Genomic DNA, 20915 nt, shown 5'->3' with positions numbered 1-20915 from the left:
TATGCTTTGGCAGTTTTGGGAATAACATACATGCTGAAAGACAGGAATTTAGACGTTGTGACCTCTGGCTAACTATAATAAAGATAAAAGTTGAGAGTTTTCCAAGGAAACTAGCCCACAATTAAGACTTAATTCTGCAATTCACCATTCCCCCCTCAGCCATCCTGCTTTGTGATGAAATTTCCAACAGATGGCTGGGATCCTCGAGGCATGGAGAAACTGTTATTATCTGAATATTAGCAGGCTTTTAAAATTTCCTCCTACCTCAGCTGCTGTGCTAATGAGGCTCCCATCTCCCCTCCAGGGCTTGCCTCAGGGTTTTCTCCTGCAAAAGGGACTTTTCAAGGAAATAGTGAAAATGTTGAAGGAAATGTTGTAGGTACAGTCTTGGAATAAGATTTCCCTTCATATCCTTTCTGCAAAGGGCTCTTGATGCTCTTGATTTTTTTTTTCTCCTTGTGGAATAAAGATGTTTTGGACCTTGAAGTGTGTAGGAGTAAACTTTGCAAAGCTTTAAAATAGAATCACAGCAAGAGGGGGAAAGCAGCATTCTGCAGAAATCTGCTGCTCTAGAACAAGGAGCAGGAGTGAAATACCAGATCCTCTGCTTTGGATTTCAGGCAAGCCACTATTTATAGGGTGATCGCTGAAGCTGACTCCAGACTTCACTTATAAATAGCTGAGCCTACATTTCCCTTCTCTGCCAGAATTTTCCCAAATGCTGCTTCATACTTCCCTTGTCATGCTGAAGGTTGCTGGTGGTTTGTGGACAACGTGGCTGGGCAGTGGCGGGGGGGGGGGGGGGGGTGTCTGATAAAACTGTATTCACCAAGAGATTCCCCTTCCTTGTTTGCAAATGCTGCATGGATCCAATCCCACTTTGGGAGTGATGTGGGAATGTGGGTGCTATTGCCTGGACACAGACAAGACTCTGGTGATACTTGAAGATGAAACTTGGGCCTTCAAAGTCACTGCAGAACTTCTGACTGCTGTTTGAAAGTCAGATTTTGTGAAAAGGTGTCTTACTGTGTGGGGATTCTAAGCAAATCCTGCAGGCCATGTCTTAAGCCCTTAAAATCTACTGTGCTTGGCCACTTTTGACTTTTTAAAATTTGGCCAGATTCTTTGTAAGGCAGAATCATGACACTGGGGGCTCTTTGCCCACCAGAACATGACAGAGTCACACTCAAATTCCTAATTCCTGGGGTTCATGTAGAGAATTGCTCACTAAGGCAGTGACTGTTACAGGCCAGGACATTTTTAGAGTAAGCAGTCCTGCATGGAGGCAGATGAGAGACCTCAGCTAAATGAGGAAAGGGGAGTCTTAAGAATTAAAAGTTACAAGCTTTTGCTTCCAGACCTGCACCTGAGCGACAGCCCTAGTGTGGAGCGTGTCCAGGATCTGACATGGAAGTTGTGAGCATGGGAGGGAGCAGCTCCAGCCTGGAGCTTTGAATGATAGAGCAGCCTCCTGGTAAATAATTCCTGTTAATGTGCCTCTCACATCATCATTCCATCCATCTTTGTGGCAGCATTAAGGCAGAGTGAGCAGATGACTGCACCTGGATGAGGCTTCACTGATGTCAGACACATCCCTGCACATGGTCCAGCTGCATGGAATTGAACAAGGAATCACAGCCTCAGCAGTTAAAGCCCAGCATTACCAGAGCAAGGTAGTCACCACAGAAAGCATTTAAAAATTTGTTTATGCTGGTGGGTTCTTGGAGTATGTGCTGATGTCTTAACCTGACCTGAAAGCTTCAGTTTCTGTAGGAAAAGTAAGCAGGTTTTTAGGAAAATGAATAAAATCTGGGAGAGGGCTAAGAATTTAACTTTTTTTCCTGTAGTATAGTTAATGGACCACCTGCACCCGACAACTTTGTTTTGTCAAATTGCATGGGCTGATGTGTATTTTTCATAGAATCATAGAATGGTTTGGGTTGGAAAGGACCTTAAAACCCATCCAGTTCTGTCCTCTGCCATAGGCAGGGACACCTTCCACTATCCCAGGTTGCTCCAAGCCCTGTCCAACCTGGCCTTGGACATTTTCAGGGATGAGGCAGCCACAGCTTCTGTGGGCAACCTCTGCCAGGGCCTCACCACCATCACAGAATTTCTCCCTAATATCTAATCTAAAACTATTCTCTTTCATATTAAAACCATTAAATTTCTAATTAGGTGCATTTCTGATGCATCTGGAGGAAATGGAGGAGTAAAACTGTGGTAAAACACAAGGAAAGAGAATAATGTTTGGCAACAAGGGGCAAAGTTTTTTGCATAGTTTGTGTAGGTTTTTGTGGGATAGATAAATGCTGAAGATTTTGGTCAAATTTCCTCCCAATTTCTCTTTGGGTGGGGAAACCTTGCTGCATCAACACCTTTGAGGCATAGAGCCTCAAACTGCTGCACCACAAAAGGGGCTTTGAAAGGCCAAGAAACTTCCTGTGCAGTTGTAGGCATCTTCTGTGATTGGATTTCTTCTGTGTGGAGCCCACAGGACACAAGAGCAGGTCCCAAGACATTTATTTTATTTTTTAATGTACTGCCTTGAACACAATGGGAAGGTCTGCAGGGGATGTTGTGGTATGCTGGCCCCGAGCCCCTGCCAGCTCTCACTAATGCTTCCTGTCCTTCCACAGGGATTCCTGCCAGGACTCCTCCTGGCCACTGGAGATTGCTGTGATGCTGGCAGGGAGAGCAGGAAAGCCATCTTGTCTTCACAGTGTCAGCATTTCCACTGCTGACTCTGGTGGTGTGGGAAGGAGACAGCAGCTGGCTGAGGCCAAGGCCAAACTTTTGTAAGTACCCTGTGGTTGAGTCATTTTCCAGGGTTGGGGATGTTGGGCATGTTGGGCACATGGAGAAATCGGCCTGGAGCTCAAGGGAGCTGATGGTGGAGAGAAAACAGCTGAGAATGGATGCTCTTGGGACAGGGTAGGCACAGAGAGTTGGGGAGCACTTAGCAAAATAAGGCTTTCTCAACAAAAGAGTATTGCCAGACCTCTGATGTGCAACCGGAGAGTAGAGTTACAAATGGTCTGCATGCTCTTTGTTTCTCCCAGTAAAGCCCCTTCCTGTTTCACACACCTCTTTCCCTGTAGCTGCTGCATGGGGATACCTGGATGAGTGTTTACTCCCTGATGCAGAATTTTGGACAGGTCAACCTCCTGAGCTGGTCATAGAGCAAAGGCAAACTAAGGATTGAGGATCAGATACATTTATGTTTCCAGTGACTATTGGGGAACAGGAATATCCCAGAAAATCCATTCTGGGGAATGCATTGCTACAACGTGTTCCTGAAGATAAGGATGTAACCCTGAGCTGGGTGTAACCAAGGTGCTGAGGAGAAATAGGGTTCTGTGAGGAAATGTTTGTGAAGAGGAGCCATCCTTCTTCCAGACGTGCTACGCACATTGAGGGAGCCGAGTTTTTCCTCTGGGCATATTCTTGCCCATCTTTGATTTTCCTCTCAAGAGCTTGGCCAAGTCTGCCACGAGAAAAAGCTCCAGTCTGGATTTGTGCCTTGGAGCCCTGCTGTGTGTCTGCAACCTGGAGTTACAGGTGGAGGAAAGGTGTGTTTGGTGAGGGGAATGGATCTCAGTCATGCTGGGAACCTGTGGAACTGGAACTGTCTGATAACAGGAGGCTTTTCCAGTCTAATGGAACAGCGAGGGAGTTTTTTATTACAGTGTGAATTTCGTGGTATGCATTTTTATTGTGTTGGAAATTGACACCATCCTTCAGTAGATTTTTTTTTTTTTTTTGAGTTTTTGTATTGCCTTAACAATTGTGGCTCTTAATATCTCATCTAGACTGCTGCTTTTGTATCTGCTTGGAAGTACCCTTTTACAAATTCAAATGTAGGCCCTGGGGACATAGTTTAGTGGTGGCCTTGGCAGTGCTGGGTTAATGGTTGGACTCAAAGATCTTAGAGGATTTTTCCAACCTAAACCATTCTATGTTTCCAATTTTGATTAATTTTATTTTGAATGACGCATTAGGTTATTTAAACTAGGATTTATTTTAAAATTATCTTTCAGAGAGGTTGAAATATGATTACCTGTATACACCTGTGCAGTGTTTTCCCCTGGGTGAAGGTGTCAATATGCATATGGATCTATTCCTGTGGGATGACAATCAAACAATAATATTGAGTGTGGTGCATTGGTAGATTTTCAAAGGAAAAAAAAAAAAAACAAAAAAAAACAAGCTTAAATATTGCTTCAACTGTGAAGAAATGTGTTTGCCTGGGCAAAATGTGTGAGGGCAAAAGCCTTGAGCTTCAGAGCCAAACTAACTACAAAGTAACAGGGCTGAAGGGGAGTGACTTTGCCCAACATTGTTGCTGCCCCTTTCCACTTCATTTAACAACAGTTTCTGTCATGGCCATTCCTTCCAATCCTTTCATTTTGATTAAAGGAGCGGGAATGTGAACAGTTTGAACAACCTGTTTGTCTGACTGCCTTTACTCACTGACATTAAGAAGTGCTGCTAGTTTACCTTTGTGAGCATTCCCTGATGAATTGTCACCAGGCTGTAGGCTTTGGCTTTCTAACTCTGCAAGTAGAAGGTTCATGCTGAAAACACAAACAAATTGGTGCAGTGGTTTTTAAAATTAAATGAACATCCTCTCTGTCAAATCTGGGAATGCTTCTGTGTACTATCAGCAGCACAACACTTGTACCTGCCCGGTTCATTACCAAATGTCAGCTCTTTAAAAAGGAGAAAATGTCTGTCAGTAACTGGGATAACTGGTTGGAGCCCACAGTGCCCCCTGCTATTCTGGTTCTTGCTTCTCCAGGCATTCATTCCTACCCAGTTATTTCCATGGGAATCCATGGTCCACCCATCTTTGAGCTATGGGGATTAACGAATCCTAAAATACACTGCATGCCCTTGCTCATTTCCAGACATTGCAGGCTTTTGTCTCTTCCAACTTGCTTGATGGATATTAATAATTGAGTGAAGTTGATTTTTTTTAGGATATTTCTTAACATCCTAGCATTTGAACATATTTTTAAAAATTTGTATCTAAATACACACATTTTTACTGCATCCCAAGGTCTGGATATGAACCAGCACAAGTGGCAAGCATGAAAGTATGTTCTTAGATCTTACCAAGAATCTTGTAGGCTTTATGGTGACAGAATATTTTAAAGAGACTTTATGAATGCCAGAGGCCCATGTTTAAGGGACTTAGTCCTTATGGGGTCTCACTGGAAACTGGGAGGAGGATGTACTGCAGGAGCTGTAAGGAGGTGGCTCTGGCAGGGCAGTCTTGGAAACCAAAGGAGAACAAAATATCCAAAAGAGCCAGGCTGATAATTTTGACAGGCTGGAAATGAAGCAATATTCCAGAGATTATGCCAGGAAGTGGATATTGGAAATTTTGGCAAAGCAGCTGAGTGTGAAGGGGCAGGAGCCAGATAAGAGGGAGTTTAAGATATGCAGAGGAGAGGAACTCTAGACAGCAGTTAAGTAGCAGTGAGTGTGGGTTTGAGGAGTAGAAGAAAAGGGAGAGATAACCAAGGAGCCAAATGAATCCAAGAATGGTTTGTTGATTTTTTGATAAAAGACATGGATAGCACTGATCCATAGCTGTATTGCAAGTGAGAGGTGAGGGAGAGTGGACAGGAGGGAAGGAGCATGGGCATGAGGAGGGTGAGGACAGGGAGGCAAGCAGGGAGGCCAGGATTAGCAAAGGAAACCTGAAGCAGCAGTGTCTGCCTCTGACCTTGGCTGTGGAAGAGGGGAAAGAAGGAAAGGTGCATTGGCTGCGGGACAGCGGTTTTCTTTGGAAAGACAGGCAAAATTCTGCCCAGGAAAGGAGGAAAAGGGAAAGTGTGGCACAAAGGCAGCTGAACCTGGGTTCCAGGGGTTGGGTTGCACTGGCAAAGGGAGGCTGTTTACGTGGGAAGGTGGCAGGACTGGAGCAGCAGGAGAGGATGACTGCAGTGGAGAAAGTCAAACCCGGGATGGGGTTTCCACTAGGAATGTCAGAGCAGCGGGAGGGAGAGCAGCACTATAGGAAATGGATGCTGGGGGCGAGCCAATATTGCCTTTGCGATAGGAGAGAGTGTCACAGGAGGAGGAGCAAGGAGGCTGGAGAAACCCAATAACCAATAAATGTAAGAGAAGGGAAGGGGAGCCGGGAGTGACTGGATAACACCCACGGAGGGCTGCGAGCGAGGGCCGGCGGAGGGGGAAGACCTGGCGTGGGCACAGGGCAGGCCCGAGCAGCAGCAGCAGCAGCATCATCATCATCAGGAGCAGGTGAGGATGCGCTGCGGACGGTGCGGGCTGAGGGCCGTGCCGAGCCCCCCGCGCCGCAGGGCCGCCGCAGGGCAGGGGCGCGGGGCGGGGGCTCCTCCCGCGCCGTCCCCGCCCCCTGCGCCGCCCGCTCCGCGCCGGGCGGGGCACGCGGAGCTCACGCAGCGCCGCGCGGGGCTGCGGGTACCGCCGCTCCCTCCGCACAGCGCGGAGCCGCCGCCCGGGCAGCGCCGAGGTAGGGCAGGGAGCGGGGAGTCGGGAGCGGGGATGGGGGGGCAGCCCCTCTTCCCGGGTGCGTGTGCGCAGCGCGGGCGGCACCCGCAGCCCCGATCGGCGCGGAGCGGGCTCGGCGCTGTCAGAGCCGCCCCGCCCCACCCTACCCTACCCAACCCTACCCTGCCCTGCCCTGCGGCGGCCCCGGCCCGTCCCCGGGGCAGCGGCGGCCGCCGCCCCTTTCCTTCCCTCCCCTTCCCTCTCTCCCCGCCCGTGGTGCCGCCTCCGCCGCGCAGCCGCACGCCCCGCGCGGTGCGGTGCGGAGAATCCAGCTCGAGTGCTGCTCCTGCGGTATTCCTTGCTAGACGGATGTAATTCCTCCTTTATTTTTCTTCGTCGGGGCGGGGCGCGGGGGGCGGCGCGGGGGTCGCGGCGCGCTGTCAGCTGGGCCCGCTGCGGGGCTTTGTGTGCGGGAGCGCCGCGCTGACCTCGCCGAGCTCCGGGTGCGGGGCTGCGGTCCGGGCGCGGCCATCGCCCGCGGCCATCGCCCGCCGCCGCGGGTGCCGTGTTGCCCGCAGTTAGCGGCACAACGCGTGCGCTTGGTTCGGTTGACTCGGGGCTGGCTCTGGCTGTTAGATGGGTACAGGCCTGATTTAACAAAAAAAAAAAAAATATGGCAGACTTGTGCTAGAGACTGTGAGACTGCAGCAGCTCTGAAAAACCCTTGTTCATGGCAACCGAGGCTGACGTTTCATTCAGTAGCTGATGTTTTTCCTTTTGGAGTCATGATACAGAACTAGAGTGAGCATTAAATTTCTGATGTTGATGTCTTAATCGTGAATGAAATTGCATTCTCGTTTAAAGGTGAGTAGTGATCTGTGTTTCTACATTGTGCTCCGCATTTTCCGTAGGTATAAATGCTAAATGTTCAAGATCAGGATTGCAAGGAGAGGGAATAAACACAAACTGTCAAGATCCAGAGCGTTTGGCTCATCCTTCGACCTTTATTGACAGGATACCAGCATTATGAAACCTGATTGTTGAACAGTTTGGGAAAAGGGCTGGAATTCCCGCAGCCCGGCATCGTGCTGACAGGCATCTTGGGGAACAATGCTCCCCGGAGCCGGGGTTAGAGAGGCAGGGCACGGAGAGAAATTTATTCCCAGAGATAGCAGCCGTGTGGAAATGTCAGGGGAGGCTGTGACTCCTCAGGCCGTTGCAGGAAAGCTCCGCTGGAGGAAGGACTTGCATATGCTCAGAAGGCTCTGGAGGGAGAGACAGGAGTGCAAATGGAATAGGATAAAGGACTGGGAAGGCGGATGTGATTTCTAAATTCTAAAGAATTGTTCTTATCCTTTAGTGTTTTTTTATTTTTTCCCTCCATGTTTCTGGGGAGAACAGAAATGGCTGTAGTGATGCCTCCATGACTTAGCAGTGGTTGTAGGGCTGTGAGGAGGGATGAGGGGCTGGCTCATGTGTCACAACTGGTGCTGAAGAGGCAAGGAAATAGGGAATATTTTGTTACTTCATGCAGGAACATAAGAAGGGAATTATGAATGTGGAATCAGGAGGTCAGGTTCTGGAACAGAACTTGCTTTGGGTTTTTCTGTAATGCAGGTTAAGTGCAGCAAATAACACTCACTAAAGCAGGATGCAGCATTTGGGATAAATAGGAGCTTGCAGCAGCCATGTGGCAAAAAGCGTTAGAGATGCTGTTTCATCTCTGTGGTGGCATGGATCCTGCAGCTTTTGGAATTGCTGTGTGTCACTGAGCCCTGCCTGCACACCAGGAGTAGGGCAGAGAGGGGCAAAACCCTCTTGCTGCATATATGGAGACCAGGGTACTGCTGCGTGCTGCTCCAATAGCCCCTGGGGAGGAGGAATACAAACCATTTTATGAAAGATGTTTTCTTTTTCCTTCATCATCTATAAAATGGAATCAGCTAAACCCCCTTTATTGGATGGGCCTGGATTGCTTGTTTGCATTACGTCACCTGACTACGGATTTATTTTTCATGTGGGTCAGTTACGGGATGAAATATTTGTAGTTGGATTGCCTGCAAGATAATTGTATTTCATTAGCAAGGAGTGCATGGACCTCTTTCATGCAACACAGAGGAGAAAGTCTGTTTATGCAGATGTTTAAGGGTCAGACTGCAAAAGTTATTTAGACTGTTAATCTCTATAGTCACCTAAATTCCTTAGTCATCTGATCTGGGCACAAGTGAAGAACCAGTACAACAGTTTATCATTGCCCATCAGCCATGAGTCAGCTGCTAAATCCTCCCCAGGCTGGTGTCTGTGGCTACAGGCTTCCTGATTGCCCTTTCCCTAGGGTCTAGGAGTACCTCTGGAAGTGTTGGAGCCCCAGGGGCCAGACAGGTGACCTGTCAGGGCAAGGAGCCACTAGCTGCCCTCAGATCTCTCTGACTCAGCTGAGGTTGTGCAGGAGAGCAGTGCAGGCTCTTTCCTGCGGTGCCTGGAAACTCCTGATGAGAGCAGGCCTGTGCTCCATGGTAGGAGCCATGGGCTTTCTTGGTGTATCAGCTCCTGCTGTGAACTGCTCCTGTTCCCAGCTGATGGAGCTGGGGAGTTTGCCAGCACGTTGGACCCTTACCTCTGCCGAGGCTCATGGCAGTTTTCCCAGTGAAAACCAGTGAAACCAGCAGGAATCTGGCCTAGAGGTGTGAAATGTGAAAATCCAGTTGCCTTCTCTTGCTTTAAACCTGAGAAATCACCTCATGTTGGATTGTTCTGACCAGATACCACTTGTGTGGAGAAGCAAGTGTTGGAGCTGCAGCTCCTCACTGAGGGGAGTGTTGTTCATTGGGATCCGTGTCCTGCAGAGCCTGGTTTGGAGCCTGTTTCCCCCACTGCTGGGTTCTTTTCCCCCCACCCACATGTGGTTTTTGTTTGTCAGCCTTTTATTATTACTCTTAAAATGATCTGCTGTGAATTTGTTTTTCTAATGAACATGAATACAACGTTGCAGCAGTTACAGCTGGACCTTTGGAGGCTTTTCCTGTAATGAAAAAAGGGTTTCAGAGAGATTGCATGTTTTTTTTTAAAAAAAGAAAGACATAAGAAAAATTCTTCTTATGCTAGTAGACCCCAACTTATTTAACAGCTTGGTCAGAGTGACATAGATCAATTCTATATATATTTAAGCAGGCAGGTTTTTTTCTCTTTTGTCCAACTTTATTTTTTTTTTTTCATGCATTGTTAATCCAAGACACATTTTTTACTGTCCATTCCTCATTAAAAAAGGCCGGTTTTGCATGGAAAAAGCTTTGATGTGTGTTGTTAGGTGAGGGTTGAGTTCATAACAGATTTTATGGCTGGGGGGGCCTGTGTCTGGAAGTATTATTTCTGATTGCACTGAAATGTATGTGATTATTGAAAGGTATGCACCAATGTATAAAGATTGTACTCGAGGATTGTGTACATCTCCCTATGCCCAAGGACAGATTAAGGTTGAGGATTATATTGAGCCATTGCTTTTCATCAGTGTTAATGTTTTCTCATCATCTTCTCTGTGAGGTTTTTTTTCATTGAATGGTGGTAATTTCAGGATCTTACTTTGTCATGTCTTTTCACTTTTCTGCTATTCTCTTAATATATTATTTGACTGCTTAACATATTTACTCTCCCATTATGTTGCACAAACTTATATTTGTTTTTAAGATGCATGTGTTTTAGCCTACCAGAAACCCCTTTGGTGTGTCACCACTGCCACCAGAGGAACACATTTACGCCATTGTGCAGCCACTTTTATTCCACAATGTGCTGAGTGTTACAACTTTAAAAAGAAATGGTGAGTTTGTTTGATTTGTTCAGCAGCCCCTCATGTCGAGAGGGCAGTGGGGACTGAACAGAAGAGGGACTGCATGTGAAGCCCTGGTGGCAGCAGATGCTGACCCACACCTGTTGGATACTGGGAATAGCCTCGCTGGTCATACCCGTGCCCTTGGAACAGGAGAGGTGTGCCATTAACACCCTGTCCTGAGAGCTAAAAATACTCTGCCACCAAACTGTTCACAGGTAAATATTCCAAATTTAGCGGTTTTGCTGTTTACTGGTTTTCCAGACATAGGCTGTTCCCTTTTTGGGAGAAGTAGCCAGACCTGCTGAGCAATTTGCCTGTGATCTGTGAAACACGTTCAGGAATGATGTTTCTAGATTTTGTCTCAGGTTTTGTTCAGGTTTGTGTCCTGAGCTGTGCATCAGAGGAAACAGTTTCTCCTTCTTTGTGAGAATAGGAAACAGAGATGCAAATCATCAGAGAAGCTGTGGGCTTGCCTTGAAAAACGAAGTGTTTGTATTTTATTTTCAAGACAAGAATAGGGATTGACTGACAGCTCCATTTGATTGGTGTGACTACTGGGTTTCGTTTCGTTAATCATGTCTCAATACAATGATCCCTGGAATGGGCAGCTGCTACTCTGCATGAAATGTGGGGTCTGGGAAGAGATGTAGTTGCAGACCCAGATTTAGGATGTGACTGGAGAGGAAGAGATGCAGACCTGGAGCCACCCAGCCATGCCCTACTACTCACATGAGCAACTGGCATGGGGTTAATGGATTCAAAGTAGCCAACTTAATGAATAAAGCATTTATGCTTCATGTGTTCAGTCTCCTTATAGGAAGTGCTGGAGTGGCTGTTGTGATCCTTCCTGCCCACAGTCTGTGGGGACTCAGACACCTTTAGTTCTGGCTTTTGTTTTTTCAGCTTGCCTTGAGGTTTTGTAAAGCAGCATCACACTGAGGTCATGCCTGTGTTAAAATCTCCCGGCCAGGGCTGCAGTGGTGCCTGTAGATATCAAGGAGGATCATGCCCCACTCCAAAATTGTGGAATTGGATTTTCCATTTTCCCCCTTCCTTGGAGGCGTCAGTGGCCAGGCCTGGGTGGGAGGTGCTCTGAAGTGACGCAGAGGTTCCTCTCCAAGCCTGGCCTTGACATTTTAAGGTTATACTGATTACCCACTTATCCCGGGCAGACATTTTTCCCAAGCCAGACTTACAGGCATCATTGGGAAGTCTTTAGTTTTTGCTGTGGGATTCAGCCCCAGTAGTGTCCCAAGAACGTGGTTAAGGTCTTCTACAAGGAGTTGTGGGGATTTCCTGCCATCCAGCAGTAATCCAGATCCGCAGCCTTTGGTTTTGTAAGTTCCTGCCTTTTGTTCTGAATTAATCCTATTGCTCTATGGATTGATATATTATAGAATGACATGGGTATCTGATTTTGGTTCTTACATGATAAAAGGGAGACTTGTGTTTGGAAGGGCAAGGAAACTGTGCATGGTGAGCTCTGACAGCGTGGGCAGAGCCTGGGGTACAGTGGAGCTGATCATTCTGGGGTTGTCCATCAGGACCAAAAGCTGATTTTTCCCACTTATTAAATCAATTTTGCTTAGTGCCTAGACACCACAAATGCTCCAGCTAATTATAGCAAGTAGCTCCTCTGTTTTTTTGTCTTGGAAGGGCCTGCTGTATGTAAACTAATTTAACGTAGATTGCGTTTATTTGAACACTCACAGATTTTGGGTTTTGGCATTCCAGGTCTTGGCTTTTGTCAGTAGCTAAACCAATGGTGAGATTTTTTTTCCTGCCAAGGGCTTTCACTGACTTTGTTAGTGAACAAATATGTAATGAAAATGTTTCAGGGTCATCTACACCAGTCCTTGCAGATGGGGTGGATGGCTCATGGCTCTGGGATGCCAGTGGCACACACATTTATAGCAACACTGGAATGCAGCTTGGAGTTAATTTTTGGAAAGGGGCTTTGGTCCTAGATCTGCCTTACAGAATTCTGGGTGTTTGATACAGGAGGATCATCCAGTAGATAGATCACCCTTTGCTAGAGCCTGGATCATGCAGTGAAGAAGTCAGGAGAATTCTCTGTAAGTTAACAGGAATTCTTTGTCATGGAGGATCCATATAGGATAAAGATAACCTGGTTAATTTAACAGTTGCTTCTTTTTTTGTAATGTAAAACACTGTGACCTTTTTTGGAGCATAATGCCATGAATAACTCTCTACCATCTCAGCATAGTAAAAGATGAATGAATTAATTGCTACCTTTTTATTTTTAACATTTTCTTAGAGTAATATATTCTTATAACAATTTTGGATGCTTTTAGGAGGGATGCTAGGTCCTGAGCCTGAAAGAAATCTGGCTGACTTTGGTGGGGCTACTCTGATTATTGTAAGTCGAAAAATCTGCCTTGCAGTTTTCATAAAACAAACACTGGAGCCTGTTGTGTTTTATTCTGTTGGTGTTTTTGGCATCAGAGAAGCTTTTCCTGATTTTTTTTCCTCATTTGAAGGCTGATTGTACTGAGTAACCTCTTGCTACTAAAGGGTGGGTCAGTTTATGTGGGAAAGTCTTAGTCAATGTGTCTGGGCGATAAGTGGGACTGCATCCCAATGAGCCTTGTGCGTTAAATACTGGAATGTGCTGGGGACCGGCCAGGAGATTGGAAGCAGCACTCTGCGACAAGCCCAATGCAGTCACACTCCCCCTAAAATAGCACTGTGGATAACAGGAGATTTGCAAAGTTATCACTTACCTCATTTTCGCACAAATTCTTTCCTAAAAATGGATTACTGACTGAGGTTTCAGGCGGCTTTTTCTGGTAATATATTCCATTTACATTTTGAGAGCAGTCATGTCCCTCTTAAGTCTTTGGCTGCAGGTAAGAGTGAAAAAGCTGTGATGAAACCACACAAGTCCCAGCACAGGAAAAGCCATTGGTATCATCCTCATCATCACCTGAATGAGAAATGAGATAGGTTTTACCTCAGTGTAGGTCAGTAGGAGCCTCTTCAAATTTGCCTTGAACAGTCTGGAAGTACCAAGGCAGAGATGAATAAGTTCAGTGGCCTTAGACATGCTTGGGCTGGCTGTGGGTGACAGCCTTTTGGCACCAGCCCCTGGATGCAAACAGCATATCCAGCCAGTGTTTGGATATTCAAATGAGCAGTGGTTTACCACTGCAGACCGTAGATGGTTTTGTTTAAGGGGAAAAAGAAGCAAATTTGATTTTTGGCCCTGTGTCAAATTCGTCAAGGGAAGAATCTGATCATGCAGCTTTAGTGGTTAGCATAAGCCAGTTAAACTTTAAACCTGGGGTGCCTGGATTAGTTTCTTACAGAAAGAGGATGAGTTGGCTGCTAAATGGGATAGTGTGAGGAAAGTGCGGGGGCAGCTGGGTTGGGAGCAAGGTTGGGAGATCCTGAGTCAGCAGGTGGTTGTTTAGCCCTGGTGAGAGGCTGCCCAGGGAAAGTATGGATCTAAACAACCATTCCATGGAAGTATGTTTGCACTGCTGCAGGGACCTACACAAGGAGCTCTGTGAAAGGGAAAAGTGGGATTGTCAGGGAATCATAAGATTGAGAACAAAAAGTCTGGAGTGCTGTAAGTTGTGACCTTTGGTGCCTGCAGATTTGAGGATGAGCTGTGCTCTTGGAAAGGCAAATGGATTAGATGTAATTTGTGGAAAATATCCCCCAGCTTCTGGTGTGCACTGCCAGCCTGCTGTCACTTCAGCTCCCGAGCCCCATGAGGTGTGAATCTCAACAAGCCTGGACCAGGACTGACATCCCTGGCCCTGGGAATTAGATCCACAGGGATTGTGCTTGGAGCAGAGCGGGATCATATCCCCTGTGCTGCTGGGGTTCTCCATGGAGAGGACACTCACTCAGCCACAGCTGCCAGGCTCTGTTCCCCTGCTCCACAATCCCTCAGGAACTGAAAGCTGTGGCACTCAGGATGAAGTGCTTGTGCTCGGAGATTGGCTGGGGAAGAGGATGTGGCACAGCAGCCCCACCCCTGTGCCTCCGGGGGGATTCCCTGACCCCAGGTGCCCCATTGATCCAGCTTTGCAGCTTCCCAGCGCCCCGGTGTGTAAAGGAGCTTTATTGCTGCTCCAAGGAGGGACGTGATGGCATCAAACCCAGGTAAGAGGGAACGAGAGGTAAAAAACTGCAATCCAATGGAATTTCACTGAGCTCTGCCTTCTCCAGTCTTGCGCACTTTCAGGTTCTGTATCAGGAGGCATAAAAATTTCCAGAAATTGCAGTTTATGTAAGAGATGTGAATAATGGCTAATAATAAGCGAAACTGCCATGAGGAGCTGGAAGAGGGGGGAAGTGGGTTATTTTTAGAGATTATTCTCATTGTATGCTAGACAAACAAGAATAAGGTGACTTTGCATTAAACATATACCACAAAGAAGTAAAGATGTTTTCCCCAGTCAAGTCCTCATGGTGCAGTAATGGTCTGTACTACCTGCCAGCTTAGAAATAAGACTCAAAACTGCTTCTTCACTGTTTAGTAAGAAAAAAGGGACCTTCCACGCTCATTTTCATTGCAGTACTGTGATTCTTCTTGCTCTGTGAAGCTTGAGAATGAAGTATCTGAATCCTGACTTGTGCCAAGTTACACAAATACATCCCTGATGTGTCCATTTACATCATCACATTACATCCTCTTCATAGAGAAACATGCACAAGAGCATCTCAGAATCACAGAATTAACTAGGTTGGAAAAGATCTTTGAGACCATTGAGCCCAACCTATGTCTGAGATAATCTTGTATTGCTCAGTTACGTTTCACAACCATTTTAGAAATGTGAAGATTGTAAAAAAAGTGACAAGATCCCAAAATGTCAGAGTCAGGGATGGTGATCCCTCTCCTTGGGCAGGTGACAGGGAGCACACAGCTCTTATCTAGCTGTGGTTTTAGTCTGAGTAATCCTAATCAGGTAGTAAATCCTGAGTGAGATTATGCTGCTGCAGCAAGTGCAGCAAAGATCAGCTGCAGGGCCAGAGCAGGATCTGGAGATGCCTGCTTGGATATTCACTGAGGCAAACCAGAACTTTGGAGACTTTGTAGGATCTTCCCCTGAAGGAGTGGGGAAGAAGCCCAGTGAAGACAAATGATGTGTTGGCTGCAGCAGGGCTGACAGGTGAGGAGCACATGGACATTCCAGGGCAAGGCGGAGCGCTGAGGGATGTTTCTACAGCTGCTGCTGATCAGCAGAAAATAACATTAATCACTTGGGGTTGCAGTGGCACAGCAGAGCTGCTGCAGAGTTCAGAGAGTCCCAAAGTTCCTTGGATTCCTGGCATGGGGTGATGAACCCCTGCGTCACCTTTAGGGCGGTTTTCTGAGCAGAGCATCCGTGTTATTCAGGGTGCTTCTAACAGGAGGACAGCTGTTTGCAGTTTTAACTTCTGGTTGTCATAAGCTGTGGCAGGAATCCAGGGAGCCATGGAGGAGCCCTGGGCCTGAAATTAATTTTCAGCCAACTCGATTAGATTGGTGTCCTTAGCAGACTTAGCACTACAATTTTATGTGTATTTTGGGATAAATGCGGCTCTTGCTGGTATTTAGTAGCTTGGCCATCATATCTAAAGGAGAGCTAGGAGGACATGCAGATACATAAAACAAGGCACAAAATTATCCATGTATGCATTCTTAATGCTCTGCTTTGTGGATTGATCAAAACAGTGCAATTTGATGGGGATGAGCATTGAGAAATGGTCACTATTCAGCAGCACAGCTGCTCCATCAGAGGGGAATGAATTCCCAAATTGCATCCCAAGCATGTTATTAGAGGATTAAAGAGCTGGGCAACTCACCTTGGCTAACTGTCCTGAAACTGTGCTTCACTCATCATACATATAAATAACTATTATGCAAATATTACTGGAGCAACAAAGCAGGTTTTGAATTTGCTTTGTGACTTGCAAATGACCAAGTCTCTTGTCTCAGTGTTCCAAATGATAATCTTGTTTTCCCCAAACACAAAGCACTGAAATTACCTGTGTAGTAATTAGAAAATTGTCATGGTTTGACACTGGCACAGTGCCAGCGCCCGCATGAAAATACACCTTCTCAATAGAAATGCTATGAGATGTTATCAGGAACAGAGCAGAGCAGGCTCAAGACTAATAACAAAGAAAACTTTATTAAACTACTACTACTATAAAAGACACACACACTAAATCTAGGATGAAGACCCTCTAAAACACTCCTCTTCCCACCAAATTTCTAAAACAACTACCATGAAACATCACCTGGGATTTCTTGATCAAGTTGTTACCTTTCTGATAATTAATACTTAGTTTATTCAGGGAGAGAGGAGTTTCTCTTGCACCATAGACCCCCCCCCCCCCCCCCCCAGGAAACACAGTTACCACTTCCTGTGTTTCCATGTCACACATGGCAACCGCCCGGAGAAAATTTGCCAGTGTGACACTCTCCTTTCCATGTCACAGTGCTCTCACCACCGTGCATGGACAGACTGCTCATAGGGCTTCTTTAAGGGTGCTTTGCTACAGACTCAAAGAGACAACAGTTGAGCCTCTTATTTTCAGACTACAGTTCCCCCCCATTTTCTCTTGGGGCTGAGGGTCTAAGAACAGAGATCATCTTCTTTCTGAAGACAGAGGGTATTACTATTCCTTCTTCAGCTTTTTTCAGTTCTTGCCATTCCTGTGCTGGTGGTTGCTGAAGCAGGTCTCTTTGGTTCATTACTGCATCTCCCTAAAATGTAGTCTTTATTGCAGGAGAATTTGGTTCAGTCTATGGCTAGCAAGAAAAATCTAGCCAAAAGCTACTCCATCATGTCCTCCCACCTAAAAATTTCTTCTTCTAACATTTCAGGTCCTGGATTGTCTCTCTTCTACTATAAATTGAGGAGTAATATTTTATAAAGCCTTTATTTTTCAGGATAGGGTTAAAAGTTCAGACTCCCTGGACGGCTGAAATGTCTGCTTAGAACTCTCACCTCCCACACTGGGCATCTCCCCCCCCCCCCCTTTTCTTTCTCTTCTGACGGCAAATTTCTAGGTGCTGTCAGTCTCTCTGTCTCTTTCCCTCTGAGGGGGGGGGGGGGGGGAAACAAAGGCATTTCTGCTTCTCTCCATTTTTCTGTCCACAGGAGCTGGCTCAGTTCCAGACTTTCACCCTCCTTGGCTTACCTGGACTAGGCTGCATGGCTTCCCCTCCCCCACCCAGCCCATGGCTGGGCAGGTGAGGTCTGCACTTTCTGACAACCAGAACTAAAGAGAGAGTTCCCCTGGGAGTTCTTGCTTTTAACCCCCTGTGTTCTCAGAGGGGTGTCCATACTTTTAGTGGTCACTCTAGGTGCCAGTATTCAAACCTGACTACTGATTGGTTTGACCTAACTTCTTGAAAAAAATTCACTTCCATGTCAAACCACGACAAAAACACCACTCAATTCCTCTTTCTCTGAATTGGTCTCAGCGTACAGTAGCAGACCAGTTATGTTTGGTACATAATTTCCTTCCTTGATTAACTTAAAATTTAAGAAGATTTTCCCACTTGGCCTGTCATCAGGAGCAATAAATCTTTGTTCCTTTTAAAAATTTGCCCATTCTGGTTTTGACTGACATCACCTCCTGCCTGCATCTCTCTGCAGAGAGGAAACCATCTCAATTTTTACCCAGAGAGGTTTAGGTTGGATATTAGAGAAAACTTCTCCATGGAAAGGGTTGTCCAGCCCTGGCACAGCTGCCCTGGAGGGATTTAAAAAGTTCTGTACATTTGGCACTTGGGGACATGGTCAGTGGTGGCCTTGTTGGGTTAATAGTTGGACCTCAGGGCATGTTAGGAATCAGAGGCTGGATGGATGCTGTGTTCTGCCTCTAGGTGCTCGTGGGTTTTGTGCTGATACTTGGTCCTTGAATATTGCACCTCAGGGATCTGTTCCCCAAGAATCACTTGGAAAACCCTTTGCTACTCCTCGGAGAAGTCTTGGATGTGACTTGCCATAGAGAACTTCTTGTTCCCTGGGGTGGTGGTTTGGGAATCAGGGTGTTGTGATGGGAGGCTCCAAATTAACTGCAGATGATGATGATGATAATAATAATAATAATAATGTGAAGTACTGTTAACAGCTCCTCTGTCAGTGGAATGACCATGTCAGCCTTGCCTGGGGTTTGGGTTTCTTCTACAGGGACTGATGAGACAATTCCCAGAAGTGACATGTTTGGGGCAATGGTGTGCCCCTGTGCTGATGACTGGCACTTGGCACACTTTCCTAGATTTATTGCTAGAGAACCCAGGTCTCCTCAGGGACAATGAGGAATTTTCCTGGCTCTGTTGGTATGGAGTTATTTTGCTCTATCTGTTCCTGATGTTGGCAGGTGGTAGTTATGGGAGCCATGGGATCCTCCATGGGGCTGGATGGGATGGATTGGAATGGGATTAGCATTCTGTTTGGAAGTGTGTTGTTTAAAAGTTGCATTTTGTGGTGGGGGAATCCAAACTACCCAAATTCGTGGGCTTGTTCCCAAGTTGCTGGGTTTAGAAGGAAGGCCAGGGGCTGTCCTGTGGTGTCAACAAGGGGGAGGAGGCTTTGTAATTTGAGTGTTGCAGCAAACAGAAACCCGGCAAAGGCCAGAAGAAATGCAGCTGAGGGAATTTTTATACAGGCCTATGGTTAATTTTAGCTGTGAGTTTGGGATGTAGGTTCTTTAAATGCCTTTTAATTTCAAGGGCTGCTGAGGGATGGGGAAGAAAGGATGTTTTGTGTATGTGTGTGCTGACCTCCCAGCTCTGGTTTTAGCTGTGACACCCGGCTGGGTTTAGCAGCTGGATGTTGGAAAACTTTCATAATTAGGAATTTTGTGCTTTGTGTATGGTGTTTTCTGCTGGAGACTATGGTAAGTTTCCCCAGCTCTGTTTCCATGCAGAACTCAAAATGGCATGGGAAGCACAAGCCTTTGCACAGAGCTGTGTCACAGCCTCCTCTTTGGTTGCCTCTCCCTATTACAGTGCTGTGATTGTGAGGCATCCATAAAGCCAGTGCTTTGCTAAAAATAGGCCATTCCTCTTGCAAATGCTATAACAATTCTGATACTCAAATATTAAGCCTTCTCTGCAGTGTTAAAAATAGCTGTGAACAGAGAAATCCTTTCCTTATTCTCAGCTGAGGAGTCGAATATTGAACGAGTCAAAGGCTCAGTCCCGAGGCTGGAGCTGTGTGGGAGTTGGGCTGAGGCTTCTTCACCCCTGTTTCTTCACCCCTCATCTGCTGTTGTTGTTGAACACAGAGGACAAGTGGGTGGGAGAGAGAAACTAGCAGGAAGTGGATCAAAGAAAGTGAGGAGTAGCCCAAATGACATGGAGAAAGTAAGAGTGGAAGCAAAGCAAGAGGGAAAACCAGTATTTAAGTAGAAAGCTGCATTGAGAGTGTTTCATCAGAACAAGGCTCTGATCCTGATGGCTGCCAGACAGGGATTTGGGGAGCAGCTGGCAGAGGGTGTGAGGCAGACCTGCCTCTCTCCCAGGGCTGTGGGTATGGCCTGTGGCAGGAGCACTGCAAATTGCAGCAAGCCACTAATTGCCTTTGGGAGGCCACTTACAAGGGTGGGAGCATCCTGAGGATTGAACTCAGTGAGAAGATCAAGGGCTTGGCAAGTTGGGGTGCGTGCTCCAAGTGCTGATATCCTCAGCCTACATGCTTCAAGAATGCACAAATTGAAAGGCAGGTGGTTTTTTTCTCCCCCTTCCAATGCTCTTGCATTAACTAATGCAAAATTTAATAATAAAATACCATTTCAGCAAAATAATTTCCTTCCATTTGACATCAACAAAAGACATTTTGGAAAAGACAATTTCCTCTAGGGTGAAATAAAGGACAAGCAAACAGAAATGACCATTATAGATTTAATGGGGAAAAATTGATTTATCATGTGGCTTGATAGTCATCTTAGCAATATTATGAGGCAAGGAGGGAACCAAACGATGCCCATCTTTTATCATGGAATGAAGCCCAGGAAGGCTTTCAGCAAACACTGTTTAGCCAAAAATAAGGGTGAAGGAAAATATAATTTGACCATATAATCCTGTGGGTCCAGATGAGTGGTGGCAGGACTGCTCTCTTTGCCTTAGAAGTTACAAGGGAAAGGATATCCTTTCTCCCTTTCTTTAGGGAGGAGACCAGCACTAACATTTATCAGCTTAAGTTGGGTTCAACCAGTTGTGTTCAGCTGGAAACCCCTCTGATGATCATCCATCACAACTGGAGTCTTTTTGGGAGAGAATCCTGGAGCAGGTGGATCCCACAAGGCAAAACCAGAATGCTTTTTGTTTCTGACGGTATTATCTGTAGCCTAACAGGCTTGTCCTGGATTTCCCCCAGCAGGAATGCCATTTTAGCTGTGGGGACATGTGCTACCAGAAGTCTGGCAGTGAGGTAAGAGCTTGGTAAATCTCCATGTTGTCGCTGTGTCTGGAATCACTTTGGGATCGCAGCACTTCAGCGCCCTAACGCTCCCCCTCCATGCCCCGGCAGCTGTCTTTGGAGCTCTTCCCTCCTTTAGGAGGTGCTCCAAGAAAGGGAAGGTCCCTGTGTGTTCTCCTACCTCTCCTGGCACCCAGTCATCCTGTTCTGGT

The 20915-nt window shown here is 46.4% G+C and overlaps 1 protein-coding gene across 4 annotated transcripts in view; it reads left to right on the top strand.

The window, feature by feature from the left end:
* The first annotated feature begins 6217 nt into the window (after positions 1–6217).
* SPTBN1 (spectrin beta, non-erythrocytic 1) overlaps positions 6218–20915 on the top strand; it is a 117831-nt gene continuing 103133 nt past the window's right edge. The window contains exon 1 of one of the 4 annotated variants that reach the window (XM_053972596.1): positions 6218–6273. The gene's annotated coding sequence lies outside the window, so the exon portion shown is untranslated. Of the gene's footprint in view, positions 6274–6426; positions 6506–6807; positions 6855–7178; positions 7348–20915 lie in introns of those variants that run through there. The other 3 variants (XM_053972595.1, XM_053972597.1, XM_053972598.1) reach the window with 3 other exon arrangements.

The sequence above is a fragment of the Vidua macroura genome, chromosome 3, assembly GCF_024509145.1.
Source record: "Vidua macroura isolate BioBank_ID:100142 chromosome 3, ASM2450914v1, whole genome shotgun sequence".
In the NCBI taxonomy this organism is placed as follows: domain Eukaryota; kingdom Metazoa; phylum Chordata; class Aves; order Passeriformes; family Viduidae; genus Vidua; species Vidua macroura.
This window is presented reverse-complemented; position numbering and strand designations above follow the sequence as displayed.